We start from the raw sequence: 14,689 nt of genomic DNA, 5'->3' as shown, positions 1-14,689 counted from the left end.
CAAGCAAAGCAGATTGTGTTTTCATTAATCCCACTGCCGTTTGTGGGAGCTTGCTGTTTGCAACCACTTGCTCGCTGCCTCCATCACCAAAACTCCAATCGACCTTCATCACCACAAGGATTCACTTGTGGCAAATAGTGCTTACGGTCACTGAGGAGCACAGAATGATTAGTTGTACAACATGAATGACTCTGAGGGGGCATCTGGATTTGAACCAGGGACCTCTTGATCTGCAGTCAAATGCTCTACCACTGAGCTATACCCCAAGCACAGGCTGATGTGCTTGTGTTCATCATACAATGTTGCATAGTGCAGAAAACCACAAGGTAAATGAAAAAATGGCTGAATTCAAGGAATTACGAAGTCATGCTAATCGTTGCTTTAAAAAGTCGCTCGACCTTCTTTCAAAAATGGCAAAAACATTTATGCAGTGTAAATTTTCAGCTCTTCAAAATCATCAATGATTTTCACATTGGAAATAAAATTGTTTGCAGTTGCACAAGGATCAGTAACCAGAGGACACAAATTTAAGGTGATTGACAAAAGAACAAGAGGCGACATCACAAAACATTTGCTGACAAATTGAGCTCTTGTGATCTGGAATCCACTGCCTGCACGTGTGATGCAAGCAGATTCAATAGTAACTTTCAATAGGAAATTCCTGAAAGGGATCCATCAACAGGGAAACAGAAGGGGAGTGCGATTAATTACACAGCTCTGCCAAACACACAACACAGGCAAAATGGGCAAAATGTTCGCCTTGAAAGCGATATCAATCCAGGATAATTATGGACACGGTGAAGAGGAAGGTATGTGTAGGTTAGATTTATTGTGATAGGATAGGAGTTCATGAGAGGGAACATGGATACAAACCAGGGACCTCTTGAGGTGTAGTCAAATGCTCCAGCCCCTCTCAGATAACAAGTGTCCCATGAGCTTCAATGCAAATTAACTAACAGATATCACCATGAGCTTTCCGCACAAGGTCCAGCCTTTCTTCATTGGGGCACCTTTCATGCCGAGCCAGATATTCACCCAATCCTCACAATGCCGCAATCCATGCCCACAGCCTCATTCCCGGCACGAGGTCATTAACATATGGGGGAAGGTCTCGCTGGCCTGTGCTTCAGATTAATGCCCGTCTGGGGACAAAACCCTGCTGTGCGAGAAAGAGATGGTTCGTCCACTGCCAGTGGAAAGTTTTCAAACTCAATATAAATCTCCCACTTTTCTTGGTGCACTGCTTCGCTCTGACAATGCTTCCCTAGTCTGCTTGCTCTATTCATCCACTGAGGCTCAGTGGTAGCACTCACAGTACTGAGTCAAAAGTTTGTGGGTTCAAGCTCACCCACTCTAAAGATGTGAGCACCCAACCCAGGCTAAGACTTCAGTTTCATACAGACGGAAGTGCTGCCTTATTGCAGGGGCCATTTTTCAGATGATATGTGAAAATGAGGCCTTGCCTGCCTTGTCAGCCTTGTCAGGTGATCATAAAAGATCTCACGGCACTAATTGAAGGTCAGCTGAGATGTCCTGGGCTGAACCAGCAAGCAAAGCAGATTGTGTTTTCATTAATCCCACTGCCGTTTGTGGGAGCTTGCTGTTTGCAACCACTTGCTCGCTGCCTCCATCACCAAAACTCCAATCGACCTTCATCACCACAAGGATTCACTTGTGGCAAATAGTGCTTACGGTCACTGAGGAGCACAGAATGATTAGTTGTACAACATGAATGACTCTGAGGGGGCATCTGGATTTGAACCAGGGACCTCTTGATCTGCAGTCAAATGCTCTACCACTGAGCTATACCCCAGGCACAGGCTGATGTGCTTGTGTTCATCATACAATGTTGCATAGTGCAGAAAACCACAAGGTAAATGAAAAAATGGCTGAATTCAAGGAATTACGAAGTCATGCTAATCGTTGCTTTAAAAAGTCGCTCGACCTTCTTTCAAAAATGGCAAAAACATTTATGCAGTGTAAATTTTCAGCTCTTCAAAATCATCAATGATTTTCACATTGGAAATAAAATTGTTTGCAGTTGCACAAGGATCAGTAACCAGAGGACACAAATTTAAGGTGATTGACAAAAGAACAAGAGGCGACATCACAAAACATTTGCTGACAAATTGAGCTCTTGTGATCTGGAATCCACTGCCTGCACGTGTGATGCAAGCAGATTCAATAGTAACTTTCAATAGGAAATTCCTGAAAGGGATCCATCAACAGGGAAACAGAAGGGGAGTGCGATTAATTACACAGCTCTGCCAAACACACAACACAGGCAAAATGTTCGCCTTGAAAGCGATATCAATCCAGGATAATTATGGACACGGTGAAGAGGAAGGTATGTGTAGGTTAGATTTATTGTGATAGGATAGGAGTTCATGAGAGGGAACATGGATACAAACCAGGGACCTCTTGAGGTGTAGTCAAATGCTCCAGCCCCTCTCAGATAACAAGTGTCCCATGAGCTTCAATGCAAATTAACTAACAGATATCACCATGAGCTTTCCGCACAAGGTCCAGCCTTTCTTCATTGGGGCACCTTTCATGCCGAGCCAGATATTCACCCAATCCTCACAATGCCGCAATCCATGCCCACAGCCTCATTCCCGGCACGAGGTCATTAACATATGGGGGAAGGTCTCGCTGGCCTGTGCTTCAGATTAATGCCCGTCTGGGGACAAAACCCTGCTGTGCGAGAAAGAGATGGTTCGTCCACTGCCAGTGGAAAGTTTTCAAACTCAATATAAATCTCCCACTTTTCTTGGTGCACTGCTTCGCTCTGACAATGCTTCCCTAGTCTGCTTGCTCTATTCATCCACTGAGGCTCAGTGGTAGCACTCACAGTACTGAGTCAAAAGTTTGTGGGTTCAAGCTCACCCACTCTAAAGATGTGAGCACCCAACCCAGGCTAAGACTTCAGTTTCATACAGACGGAAGTGCTGCCTTATTGCAGGGGCCATTTTTCAGATGATATGTGAAAATGAGGCCTTGCCTGCCTTGTCAGCCTTGTCAGGTGATCATAAAAGATCTCACGGCACTAATTGAAGGTCAGCTGAGATGTCCTGGGCTGAACCAGCAAGCAAAGCAGATTGTGTTTTCATTAATCCCACTGCCGTTTGTGGGAGCTTGCTGTTTGCAACCACTTGCTCGCTGCCTCCATCACCAAAACTCCAATCGACCTTCATCACCACAAGGATTCACTTGTGGCAAATAGTGCTTACGGTCACTGAGGAGCACAGAATGATTAGTTGTACAACATGAATGACTCTGAGGGGGCATCTGGATTTGAACCAGGGACCTCTTGATCTGCAGTCAAATGCTCTACCACTGAGCTATACCCCCAGGCACAGGCTGATGTGCTTGTGTTCATCATACAATGTTGCATAGTGCAGAAAACCACAAGGTAAATGAAAAAATGGCTGAATTCAAGGAATTACGAAGTCATGCTAATCGTTGCTTTAAAAAGTCGCTCGACCTTCTTTCAAAAATGGCAAAAACATTTATGCAGTGTAAATTTTCAGCTCTTCAAAATCATCAATGATTTTCACATTGGAAATAAAATTGTTTGCAGTTGCACAAGGATCAGTAACCAGAGGACACAAATTTAAGGTGATTGACAAAAGAACAAGAGGCGACATCACAAAACATTTGCTGACAAATTGAGCTCTTGTGATCTGGAATCCACTGCCTGCACGTGTGATGCAAGCAGATTCAATAGTAACTTTCAATAGGAAATTCCTGAAAGGGATCCATCAACAGGGAAACAGAAGGGGAGTGCGATTAATTACACAGCTCTGCCAAACACACAACACAGGCAAAATGGGCAAAATGTTCGCCTTGAAAGCGATATCAATCCAGGATAATTATGGACACGGTGAAGAGGAAGGTATGTGTAGGTTAGATTTATTGTGATAGGATAGGAGTTCATGAGAGGGAACATGGATACAAACCAGGGACCTCTTGAGGTGTAGTCAAATGCTCCAGCCCCTCTCAGATAACAAGTGTCCCATGAGCTTCAATGCAAATTAACTAACAGATATCACCATGAGCTTTCCGCACAAGGTCCAGCCTTTCTTCATTGGGGCACCTTTCATGCCGAGCCAGATATTCACCCAATCCTCACAATGCCGCAATCCATGCCCACAGCCTCATTCCCGGCACGAGGTCATTAACATATGGGGGAAGGTCTCGCTGGCCTGTGCTTCAGATTAATGCCCGTCTGGGGACAAAACCCTGCTGTGCGAGAAAGAGATGGTTCGTCCACTGCCAGTGGAAAGTTTTCAAACTCAATATAAATCTCCCACTTTTCTTGGTGCACTGCTTCGCTCTGACAATGCTTCCCTAGTCTGCTTGCTCTATTCATCCACTGAGGCTCAGTGGTAGCACTCACAGTACTGAGTCAAAAGTTTGTGGGTTCAAGCTCACCCACTCTAAAGATGTGAGCACCCAACCCAGGCTAAGACTTCAGTTTCATACAGACGGAAGTGCTGCCTTATTGCAGGGGCCATTTTTCAGATGATATGTGAAAATGAGGCCTTGCCTGCCTTGTCAGCCTTGTCAGGTGATCATAAAAGATCTCACGGCACTAATTGAAGGTCAGCTGAGATGTCCTGGGCTGAACCAGCAAGCAAAGCAGATTGTGTTTTCATTAATCCCACTGCCGTTTGTGGGAGCTTGCTGTTTGCAACCACTTGCTCGCTGCCTCCATCACCAAAACTCCAATCGACCTTCATCACCACAAGGATTCACTTGTGGCAAATAGTGCTTACGGTCACTGAGGAGCACAGAATGATTAGTTGTACAACATGAATGACTCTGAGGGGGCATCTGGATTTGAACCAGGGACCTCTTGATCTGCAGTCAAATGCTCTACCACTGAGCTATACCCCAGGCACAGGCTGATGTGCTTGTGTTCATCATACAATGTTGCATAGTGCAGAAAACCACAAGGTAAATGAAAAAATGGCTGAATTCAAGGAATTACGAAGTCATGCTAATCGTTGCTTTAAAAAGTCGCTCGACCTTCTTTCAAAAATGGCAAAAACATTTATGCAGTGTAAATTTTCAGCTCTTCAAAATCATCAATGATTTTCACATTGGAAATAAAATTGTTTGCAGTTGCACAAGGATCAGTAACCAGAGGACACAAATTTAAGGTGATTGACAAAAGAACAAGAGGCGACATCACAAAACATTTGCTGACAAATTGAGCTCTTGTGATCTGGAATCCACTGCCTGCACGTGTGATGCAAGCAGATTCAATAGTAACTTTCAATAGGAAATTCCTGAAAGGGATCCATCAACAGGGAAACAGAAGGGGAGTGCGATTAATTACACAGCTCTGCCAAACACACAACACAGGCAAAATGGGCAAAATGTTCGCCTTGAAAGCGATATCAATCCAGGATAATTATGGACACGGTGAAGAGGAAGGTATGTGTAGGTTAGATTTATTGTGATAGGATAGGAGTTCATGAGAGGGAACATGGATACAAACCAGGGACCTCTTGAGGTGTAGTCAAATGCTCCAGCCCCTCTCAGATAACAAGTGTCCCATGAGCTTCAATGCAAATTAACTAACAGATATCACCATGAGCTTTCCGCACAAGGTCCAGCCTTTCTTCATTGGGGCACCTTTCATGCCGAGCCAGATATTCACCCAATCCTCACAATGCCGCAATCCATGCCCACAGCCTCATTCCCGGCACGAGGTCATTAACATATGGGGGAAGGTCTCGCTGGCCTGTGCTTCAGATTAATGCCCGTCTGGGGACAAAACCCTGCTGTGCGAGAAAGAGATGGTTCGTCCACTGCCAGTGGAAAGTTTTCAAACTCAATATAAATCTCCCACTTTTCTTGGTGCACTGCTTCGCTCTGACAATGCTTCCCTAGTCTGCTTGCTCTATTCATCCACTGAGGCTCAGTGGTAGCACTCACAGTACTGAGTCAAAAGTTTGTGGGTTCAAGCTCACCCACTCTAAAGATGTGAGCACCCAACCCAGGCTAAGACTTCAGTTTCATACAGACGGAAGTGCTGCCTTATTGCAGGGGCCATTTTTCAGATGATATGTGAAAATGAGGCCTTGCCTGCCTTGTCAGCCTTGTCAGGTGATCATAAAAGATCTCACGGCACTAATTGAAGGTCAGCTGAGATGTCCTGGGCTGAACCAGCAAGCAAAGCAGATTGTGTTTTCATTAATCCCACTGCCGTTTGTGGGAGCTTGCTGTTTGCAACCACTTGCTCGCTGCCTCCATCACCAAAACTCCAATCGACCTTCATCACCACAAGGATTCACTTGTGGCAAATAGTGCTTACGGTCACTGAGGAGCACAGAATGATTAGTTGTACAACATGAATGACTCTGAGGGGGCATCTGGATTTGAACCAGGGACCTCTTGATCTGCAGTCAAATGCTCTACCACTGAGCTATACCCCAGGCACAGGCTGATGTGCTTGTGTTCATCATACAATGTTGCATAGTGCAGAAAACCACAAGGTAAATGAAAAAATGGCTGAATTCAAGGAATTACGAAGTCATGCTAATCGTTGCTTTAAAAAGTCGCTCGACCTTCTTTCAAAAATGGCAAAAACATTTATGCAGTGTAAATTTTCAGCTCTTCAAAATCATCAATGATTTTCACATTGGAAATAAAATTGTTTGCAGTTGCACAAGGATCAGTAACCAGAGGACACAAATTTAAGGTGATTGACAAAAGAACAAGAGGCGACATCACAAAACATTTGCTGACAAATTGAGCTCTTGTGATCTGGAATCCACTGCCTGCACGTGTGATGCAAGCAGATTCAATAGTAACTTTCAATAGGAAATTCCTGAAAGGGATCCATCAACAGGGAAACAGAAGGGGAGTGCGATTAATTACACAGCTCTGCCAAACACACAACACAGGCAAAATGGGCAAAATGTTCGCCTTGAAAGCGATATCAATCCAGGATAATTATGGACACGGTGAAGAGGAAGGTATGTGTAGGTTAGATTTATTGTGATAGGATAGGAGTTCATGAGAGGGAACATGGATACAAACCAGGGACCTCTTGAGGTGTAGTCAAATGCTCCAGCCCCTCTCAGATAACAAGTGTCCCATGAGCTTCAATGCAAATTAACTAACAGATATCACCATGAGCTTTCCGCACAAGGTCCAGCCTTTCTTCATTGGGGCACCTTTCATGCCGAGCCAGATATTCACCCAATCCTCACAATGCCGCAATCCATGCCCACAGCCTCATTCCCGGCACGAGGTCATTAACATATGGGGGAAGGTCTCGCTGGCCTGTGCTTCAGATTAATGCCCGTCTGGGGACAAAACCCTGCTGTGCGAGAAAGAGATGGTTCGTCCACTGCCAGTGGAAAGTTTTCAAACTCAATATAAATCTCCCACTTTTCTTGGTGCACTGCTTCGCTCTGACAATGCTTCCCTAGTCTGCTTGCTCTATTCATCCACTGAGGCTCAGTGGTAGCACTCACAGTACTGAGTCAAAAGTTTGTGGGTTCAAGCTCACCCACTCTAAAGATGTGAGCACCCAACCCAGGCTAAGACTTCAGTTTCATACAGACGGAAGTGCTGCCTTATTGCAGGGGCCATTTTTCAGATGATATGTGAAAATGAGGCCTTGCCTGCCTTGTCAGCCTTGTCAGGTGATCATAAAAGATCTCACGGCACTAATTGAAGGTCAGCTGAGATGTCCTGGGCTGAACCAGCAAGCAAAGCAGATTGTGTTTTCATTAATCCCACTGCCGTTTGTGGGAGCTTGCTGTTTGCAACCACTTGCTCGCTGCCTCCATCACCAAAACTCCAATCGACCTTCATCACCACAAGGATTCACTTGTGGCAAATAGTGCTTATGCTCACTGAGGTGCACAGAATGATTAGTTGTGCAACATGAATGACTCTGAGGGGGCATCTGGATTTGAACCAGGGACCTCTTGATCTGCAGTCAAATGCTCTACCACTGAGCTATACCCCCAGGCACAGGCTGATGTTCTTGTGTTCATCATACAATGTTGCATAGTGCAGAAAACCACAAGGTAAATGAAAAAATGGCTGAATTCAAGGAATTACGAAGTCATGCTAATCGTTGCTTTAAAAAGTCGCTCGACCTTCTTTCAAAAATGGCAAAAACATTTATGCAGTGTAAATTTTCAGCTCTTCAAAATCATCAATGATTTTCACATTGGAAATAAAATTGTTTGCAGTTGCACAAGGATCAGTAACCAGAGGACACAAATTTAAGGTGATTGACAAAAGAACAAGAGGCGACATCACAAAACATTTGCTGACAAATTGAGCTCTTGTGATCTGGAATCCACTGCCTGCACGTGTGATGCAAGCAGATTCAATAGTAACTTTCAATAGGAAATTCCTGAAAGGGATCCATCAACAGGGAAACAGAAGGGGAGTGCGATTAATTACACAGCTCTGCCAAACACACAACACAGGCAAAATGGGCAAAATGTTCGCCTTGAAAGCGATATCAATCCAGGATAATTATGGACACGGTGAAGAGGAAGGTATGTGTAGGTTAGATTTATTGTGATAGGATAGGAGTTCATGAGAGGGAACATGGATACAAACCAGGGACCTCTTGAGGTGTAGTCAAATGCTCCAGCCCCTCTCAGATAACAAGTGTCCCATGAGCTTCAATGCAAATTAACTAACAGATATCACCATGAGCTTTCCGCACAAGGTCCAGCCTTTCTTCATTGGGGCACCTTTCATGCCGAGCCAGATATTCACCCAATCCTCACAATGCCGCAATCCATGCCCACAGCCTCATTCCCGGCACGAGGTCATTAACATATGGGGGAAGGTCTCGCTGGCCTGTGCTTCAGATTAATGCCCGTCTGGGGACAAAACCCTGCTGTGCGAGAAAGAGATGGTTCGTCCACTGCCAGTGGAAAGTTTTCAAACTCAATATAAATCTCCCACTTTTCTTGGTGCACTGCTTCGCTCTGACAATGCTTCCCTAGTCTGCTTGCTCTATTCATCCACTGAGGCTCAGTGGTAGCACTCACAGTACTGAGTCAAAAGTTTGTGGGTTCAAGCTCACCCACTCTAAAGATGTGAGCACCCAACCCAGGCTAAGACTTCAGTTTCATACAGACGGAAGTGCTGCCTTATTGCAGGGGCCATTTTTCAGATGATATGTGAAAATGAGGCCTTGCCTGCCTTGTCAGCCTTGTCAGGTGATCATAAAAGATCTCACGGCACTAATTGAAGGTCAGCTGAGATGACCTGGGCTGAACCAGCAAGCAAAGCAGATTGTGTTTTCATTAATCCCACTGCCGTTTGTGGGAGCTTGCTGTTTGCAACCACTTGCTCGCTGCCTCCATCACCAAAACTCCAATCGACCTTCATCACCACAAGGATTCACTTGTGGCAAATAGTGCTTACGGTCACTGAGGAGCACAGAATGATTAGTTGTACAACATGAATGACTCTGAGGGGGCATCTGGATTTGAACCAGGGACCTCTTGATCTGCAGTCAAATGCTCTACCACTGAGCTATACCCCCAGGCACAGGCTGATGTGCTTGTGTTCATCATACAATGTTGCATAGTGCAGAAAACCACAAGGTAAATGAAAAAATGGCTGAATTCAAGGAATTACGAAGTCATGCTAATCGTTGCTTTAAAAAGTCGCTCGACCTTCTTTCAAAAATGGCAAAAACATTTATGCAGTGTAAATTTTCAGCTCTTCAAAATCATCAATGATTTTCACATTGGAAATAAAATTGTTTGCAGTTGCACAAGGATCAGTAACCAGAGGACACAAATTTAAGGTGATTGACAAAAGAACAAGAGGCGACATCACAAAACATTTGCTGACAAATTGAGCTCTTGTGATCTGGAATCCACTGCCTGCACGTGTGATGCAAGCAGATTCAATAGTAACTTTCAATAGGAAATTCCTGAAAGGGATCCATCAACAGGGAAACAGAAGGGGAGTGCGATTAATTACACAGCTCTGCCAAACACACAACACAGGCAAAATGGGCAAAATGTTCGCCTTGAAAGCGATATCAATCCAGGATAATTATGGACACGGTGAAGAGGAAGGTATGTGTAGGTTAGATTTATTGTGATAGGATAGGAGTTCATGAGAGGGAACATGGATACAAACCAGGGACCTCTTGAGGTGTAGTCAAATGCTCCAGCCCCTCTCAGATAACAAGTGTCCCATGAGCTTCAATGCAAATTAACTAACAGATATCACCATGAGCTTTCCGCACAAGGTCCAGCCTTTCTTCATTGGGGCACCTTTCATGCCGAGCCAGATATTCACCCAATCCTCACAATGCCGCAATCCATGCCCACAGCCTCATTCCCGGCACGAGGTCATTAACATATGGGGGAAGGTCTCGCTGGCCTGTGCTTCAGATTAATGCCCGTCTGGGGACAAAACCCTGCTGTGCGAGAAAGAGATGGTTCGTCCACTGCCAGTGGAAAGTTTTCAAACTCAATATAAATCTCCCACTTTTCTTGGTGCACTGCTTCGCTCTGACAATGCTTCCCTAGTCTGCTTGCTCTATTCATCCACTGAGGCTCAGTGGTAGCACTCACAGTACTGAGTCAAAAGTTTGTGGGTTCAAGCTCACCCACTCTAAAGATGTGAGCACCCAACCCAGGCTAAGACTTCAGTTTCATTCAGACGGAAGTGCTGCCTTATTGCAGGGTCCATTTTTCAGATGATATGTGAAAATGAGGCCTTGCCTGCCTTGTCAGCCTTGTCAGGTGATCATAAAAGATCTCACGGCACTAATTGAAGGTCAGCTGAGATGTCCTGGGCTGAACCAGCAAGCAAAGCAGATTGTGTTTTCATTAATCCCACTGCCGTTTGTGGGAGCTTGCTGTTTGCAACCACTTGCTCGCTGCCTCCATCACCAAAACTCCAATCGACCTTCATCACCACAAGGATTCACTTGTGGCAAATAGTGCTTACGGTCACTGAGGAGCACAGAATGATTAGTTGTACAACATGAATGACTCTGAGGGGGCATCTGGATTTGAACCAGGGACCTCTTGATCTGCAGTCAAATGCTCTACCACTGAGCTATACCCCAAGCACAGGCTGATGTGCTTGTGTTCATCATACAATGTTGCATAGTGCAGAAAACCACAAGGTAAATGAAAAAATGGCTGAATTCAAGGAATTACGAAGTCATGCTAATCGTTGCTTTAAAAAGTCGCTCGACCTTCTTTCAAAAATGGCAAAAACATTTATGCAGTGTAAATTTTCAGCTCTTCAAAATCATCAATGATTTTCACATTGGAAATAAAATTGTTTGCAGTTGCACAAGGATCAGTAACCAGAGGACACAAATTTAAGGTGATTGACAAAAGAACAAGAGGCGACATCACAAAACATTTGCTGACAAATTGAGCTCTTGTGATCTGGAATCCACTGCCTGCACGTGTGATGCAAGCAGATTCAATAGTAACTTTCAATAGGAAATTCCTGAAAGGGATCCATCAACAGGGAAACAGAAGGGGAGTGCGATTAATTACACAGCTCTGCCAAACACACAACACAGGCAAAATGGGCAAAATGTTCGCCTTGAAAGCGATATCAATCCAGGATAATTATGGACACGGTGAAGAGGAAGGTATGTGTAGGTTAGATTTATTGTGATAGGATAGGAGTTCATGAGAGGGAACATGGATACAAACCAGGGACCTCTTGAGGTGTAGTCAAATGCTCCAGCCCCTCTCAGATAACAAGTGTCCCATGAGCTTCAATGCAAATTAACTAACAGATATCACCATGAGCTTTCCGCACAAGGTCCAGCCTTTCTTCATTGGGGCACCTTTCATGCCGAGCCAGATATTCACCCAATCCTCACAATGCCGCAATCCATGCCCACAGCCTCATTCCCGGCACGAGGTCATTAACATATGGGGGAAGGTCTCGCTGGCCTGTGCTTCAGATTAATGCCCGTCTGGGGACAAAACCCTGCTGTGCGAGAAAGAGATGGTTCGTCCACTGCCAGTGGAAAGTTTTCAAACTCAATATAAATCTCCCACTTTTCTTGGTGCACTGCTTCGCTCTGACAATGCTTCCCTAGTCTGCTTGCTCTATTCATCCACTGAGGCTCAGTGGTAGCACTCACAGTACTGAGTCAAAAGTTTGTGGGTTCAAGCTCACCCACTCTAAAGATGTGAGCACCCAACCCAGGCTAAGACTTCAGTTTCATACAGACGGAAGTGCTGCCTTATTGCAGGGGCCATTTTTCAGATGATATGTGAAAATGAGGCCTTGCCTGCCTTGTCAGCCTTGTCAGGTGATCATAAAAGATCTCACGGCACTAATTGAAGGTCAGCTGAGATGTCCTGGGCTGAACCAGCAAGCAAAGCAGATTGTGTTTTCATTAATCCCACTGCCGTTTGTGGGAGCTTGCTGTTTGCAACCACTTGCTCGCTGCCTCCATCACCAAAACTCCAATCGACCTTCATCACCACAAGGATTCACTTGTGGCAAATAGTGCTTACGGTCACTGAGGAGCACAGAATGATTAGTTGTACAACATGAATGACTCTGAGGGGGCATCTGGATTTGAACCAGGGACCTCTTGATCTGCAGTCAAATGCTCTACCACTGAGCTATACCCCAGGCACAGGCTGATGTGCTTGTGTTCATCATACAATGTTGCATAGTGCAGAAAACCACAAGGTAAATGAAAAAATGGCTGAATTCAAGGAATTACGAAGTCATGCTAATCGTTGCTTTAAAAAGTCGCTCGACCTTCTTTCAAAAATGGCAAAAACATTTATGCAGTGTAAATTTTCAGCTCTTCAAAATCATCAATGATTTTCACATTGGAAATAAAATTGTTTGCAGTTGCACAAGGATCAGTAACCAGAGGACACAAATTTAAGGTGATTGACAAAAGAACAAGAGGCGACATCACAAAACATTTGCTGACAAATTGAGCTCTTGTGATCTGGAATCCACTGCCTGCACGTGTGATGCAAGCAGATTCAATAGTAACTTTCAATAGGAAATTCCTGAAAGGGATCCATCAACAGGGAAACAGAAGGGGAGTGCGATTAATTACACAGCTCTGCCAAACACACAACACAGGCAAAATGTTCGCCTTGAAAGCGATATCAATCCAGGATAATTATGGACACGGTGAAGAGGAAGGTATGTGTAGGTTAGATTTATTGTGATAGGATAGGAGTTCATGAGAGGGAACATGGATACAAACCAGGGACCTCTTGAGGTGTAGTCAAATGCTCCAGCCCCTCTCAGATAACAAGTGTCCCATGAGCTTCAATGCAAATTAACTAACAGATATCACCATGAGCTTTCCGCACAAGGTCCAGCCTTTCTTCATTGGGGCACCTTTCATGCCGAGCCAGATATTCACCCAATCCTCACAATGCCGCAATCCATGCCCACAGCCTCATTCCCGGCACGAGGTCATTAACATATGGGGGAAGGTCTCGCTGGCCTGTGCTTCAGATTAATGCCCGTCTGGGGACAAAACCCTGCTGTGCGAGAAAGAGATGGTTCGTCCACTGCCAGTGGAAAGTTTTCAAACTCAATATAAATCTCCCACTTTTCTTGGTGCACTGCTTCGCTCTGACAATGCTTCCCTAGTCTGCTTGCTCTATTCATCCACTGAGGCTCAGTGGTAGCACTCACAGTACTGAGTCAAAAGTTTGTGGGTTCAAGCTCACCCACTCTAAAGATGTGAGCACCCAACCCAGGCTAAGACTTCAGTTTCATACAGACGGAAGTGCTGCCTTATTGCAGGGGCCATTTTTCAGATGATATGTGAAAATGAGGCCTTGCCTGCCTTGTCAGCCTTGTCAGGTGATCATAAAAGATCTCACGGCACTAATTGAAGGTCAGCTGAGATGTCCTGGGCTGAACCAGCAAGCAAAGCAGATTGTGTTTTCATTAATCCCACTGCCGTTTGTGGGAGCTTGCTGTTTGCAACCACTTGCTCGCTGCCTCCATCACCAAAACTCCAATCGACCTTCATCACCACAAGGATTCACTTGTGGCAAATAGTGCTTACGGTCACTGAGGAGCACAGAATGATTAGTTGTACAACATGAATGACTCTGAGGGGGCATCTGGATTTGAACCAGGGACCTCTTGATCTGCAGTCAAATGCTCTACCACTGAGCTATACCCCCAGGCACAGGCTGATGTGCTTGTGTTCATCATACAATGTTGCATAGTGCAGAAAACCACAAGGTAAATGAAAAAATGGCTGAATTCAAGGAATTACGAAGTCATGCTAATCGTTGCTTTAAAAAGTCGCTCGACCTTCTTTCAAAAATGGCAAAAACATTTATGCAGTGTAAATTTTCAGCTCTTCAAAATCATCAATGATTTTCACATTGGAAATAAAATTGTTTGCAGTTGCACAAGGATCAGTAACCAGAGGACACAAATTTAAGGTGATTGACAAAAGAACAAGAGGCGACATCACAAAACATTTGCTGACAAATTGAGCTCTTGTGATCTGGAATCCACTGCCTGCACGTGTGATGCAAGCAGATTCAATAGTAACTTTCAATAGGAAATTCCTGAAAGGGATCCATCAACAGGGAAACAGAAGGGGAGTGCGATTAATTACACAGCTCTGCCAAACACACAACACAGGCAAAATGGGCAAAATGTTCGCCTTGAAAGCGATATCAATCCA

At 44.8% G+C, this 14,689-nt stretch overlaps 10 non-coding genes across 10 annotated transcripts; all 10 read right to left on the bottom strand.

The window, feature by feature from the left end:
• Positions 1-194: 194 nt before the first annotated feature.
• On the bottom strand, positions 195-266 carry trnac-gca (transfer RNA cysteine (anticodon GCA)). The gene has a single exon. It is a non-coding gene; the product is annotated as a tRNA-Cys (tRNA).
• Positions 267-1,741: 1,475 nt separating this feature from the next.
• Positions 1,742-1,813, bottom strand: trnac-gca (transfer RNA cysteine (anticodon GCA)). Its single transcript has one exon. It is a non-coding gene; the product is annotated as a tRNA-Cys (tRNA).
• Positions 1,814-3,279: 1,466 nt separating this feature from the next.
• On the bottom strand, positions 3,280-3,351 carry trnac-gca (transfer RNA cysteine (anticodon GCA)). The gene has a single exon. It is a non-coding gene; the product is annotated as a tRNA-Cys (tRNA).
• Positions 3,352-4,827: 1,476 nt separating this feature from the next.
• Positions 4,828-4,899, bottom strand: trnac-gca (transfer RNA cysteine (anticodon GCA)). The gene has a single exon. It is a non-coding gene; the product is annotated as a tRNA-Cys (tRNA).
• Positions 4,900-6,374: 1,475 nt separating this feature from the next.
• trnac-gca (transfer RNA cysteine (anticodon GCA)) lies at positions 6,375-6,446 on the bottom strand. Its single transcript has one exon. It is a non-coding gene; the product is annotated as a tRNA-Cys (tRNA).
• Positions 6,447-7,921: 1,475 nt separating this feature from the next.
• trnac-gca (transfer RNA cysteine (anticodon GCA)) lies at positions 7,922-7,993 on the bottom strand. The gene has a single exon. It is a non-coding gene; the product is annotated as a tRNA-Cys (tRNA).
• A 1,476-nt stretch (positions 7,994-9,469) lies between these two features.
• Positions 9,470-9,541, bottom strand: trnac-gca (transfer RNA cysteine (anticodon GCA)). The gene has a single exon. It is a non-coding gene; the product is annotated as a tRNA-Cys (tRNA).
• A 1,476-nt stretch (positions 9,542-11,017) lies between these two features.
• Positions 11,018-11,089, bottom strand: trnac-gca (transfer RNA cysteine (anticodon GCA)). Its single transcript has one exon. It is a non-coding gene; the product is annotated as a tRNA-Cys (tRNA).
• A 1,475-nt stretch (positions 11,090-12,564) lies between these two features.
• trnac-gca (transfer RNA cysteine (anticodon GCA)) lies at positions 12,565-12,636 on the bottom strand. Its single transcript has one exon. It is a non-coding gene; the product is annotated as a tRNA-Cys (tRNA).
• A 1,466-nt stretch (positions 12,637-14,102) lies between these two features.
• trnac-gca (transfer RNA cysteine (anticodon GCA)) lies at positions 14,103-14,174 on the bottom strand. The gene has a single exon. It is a non-coding gene; the product is annotated as a tRNA-Cys (tRNA).
• Positions 14,175-14,689: the final 515 nt, after the last annotated feature.

This window comes from Pristiophorus japonicus, chromosome 21 (genome assembly GCF_044704955.1).
Source record: "Pristiophorus japonicus isolate sPriJap1 chromosome 21, sPriJap1.hap1, whole genome shotgun sequence".
NCBI lineage: Eukaryota > Metazoa > Chordata > Chondrichthyes > Pristiophoridae > Pristiophorus > Pristiophorus japonicus.
Note: the sequence above shows the minus strand (reverse complement) of the source record. Positions and strands in the feature narration are given on the sequence as shown.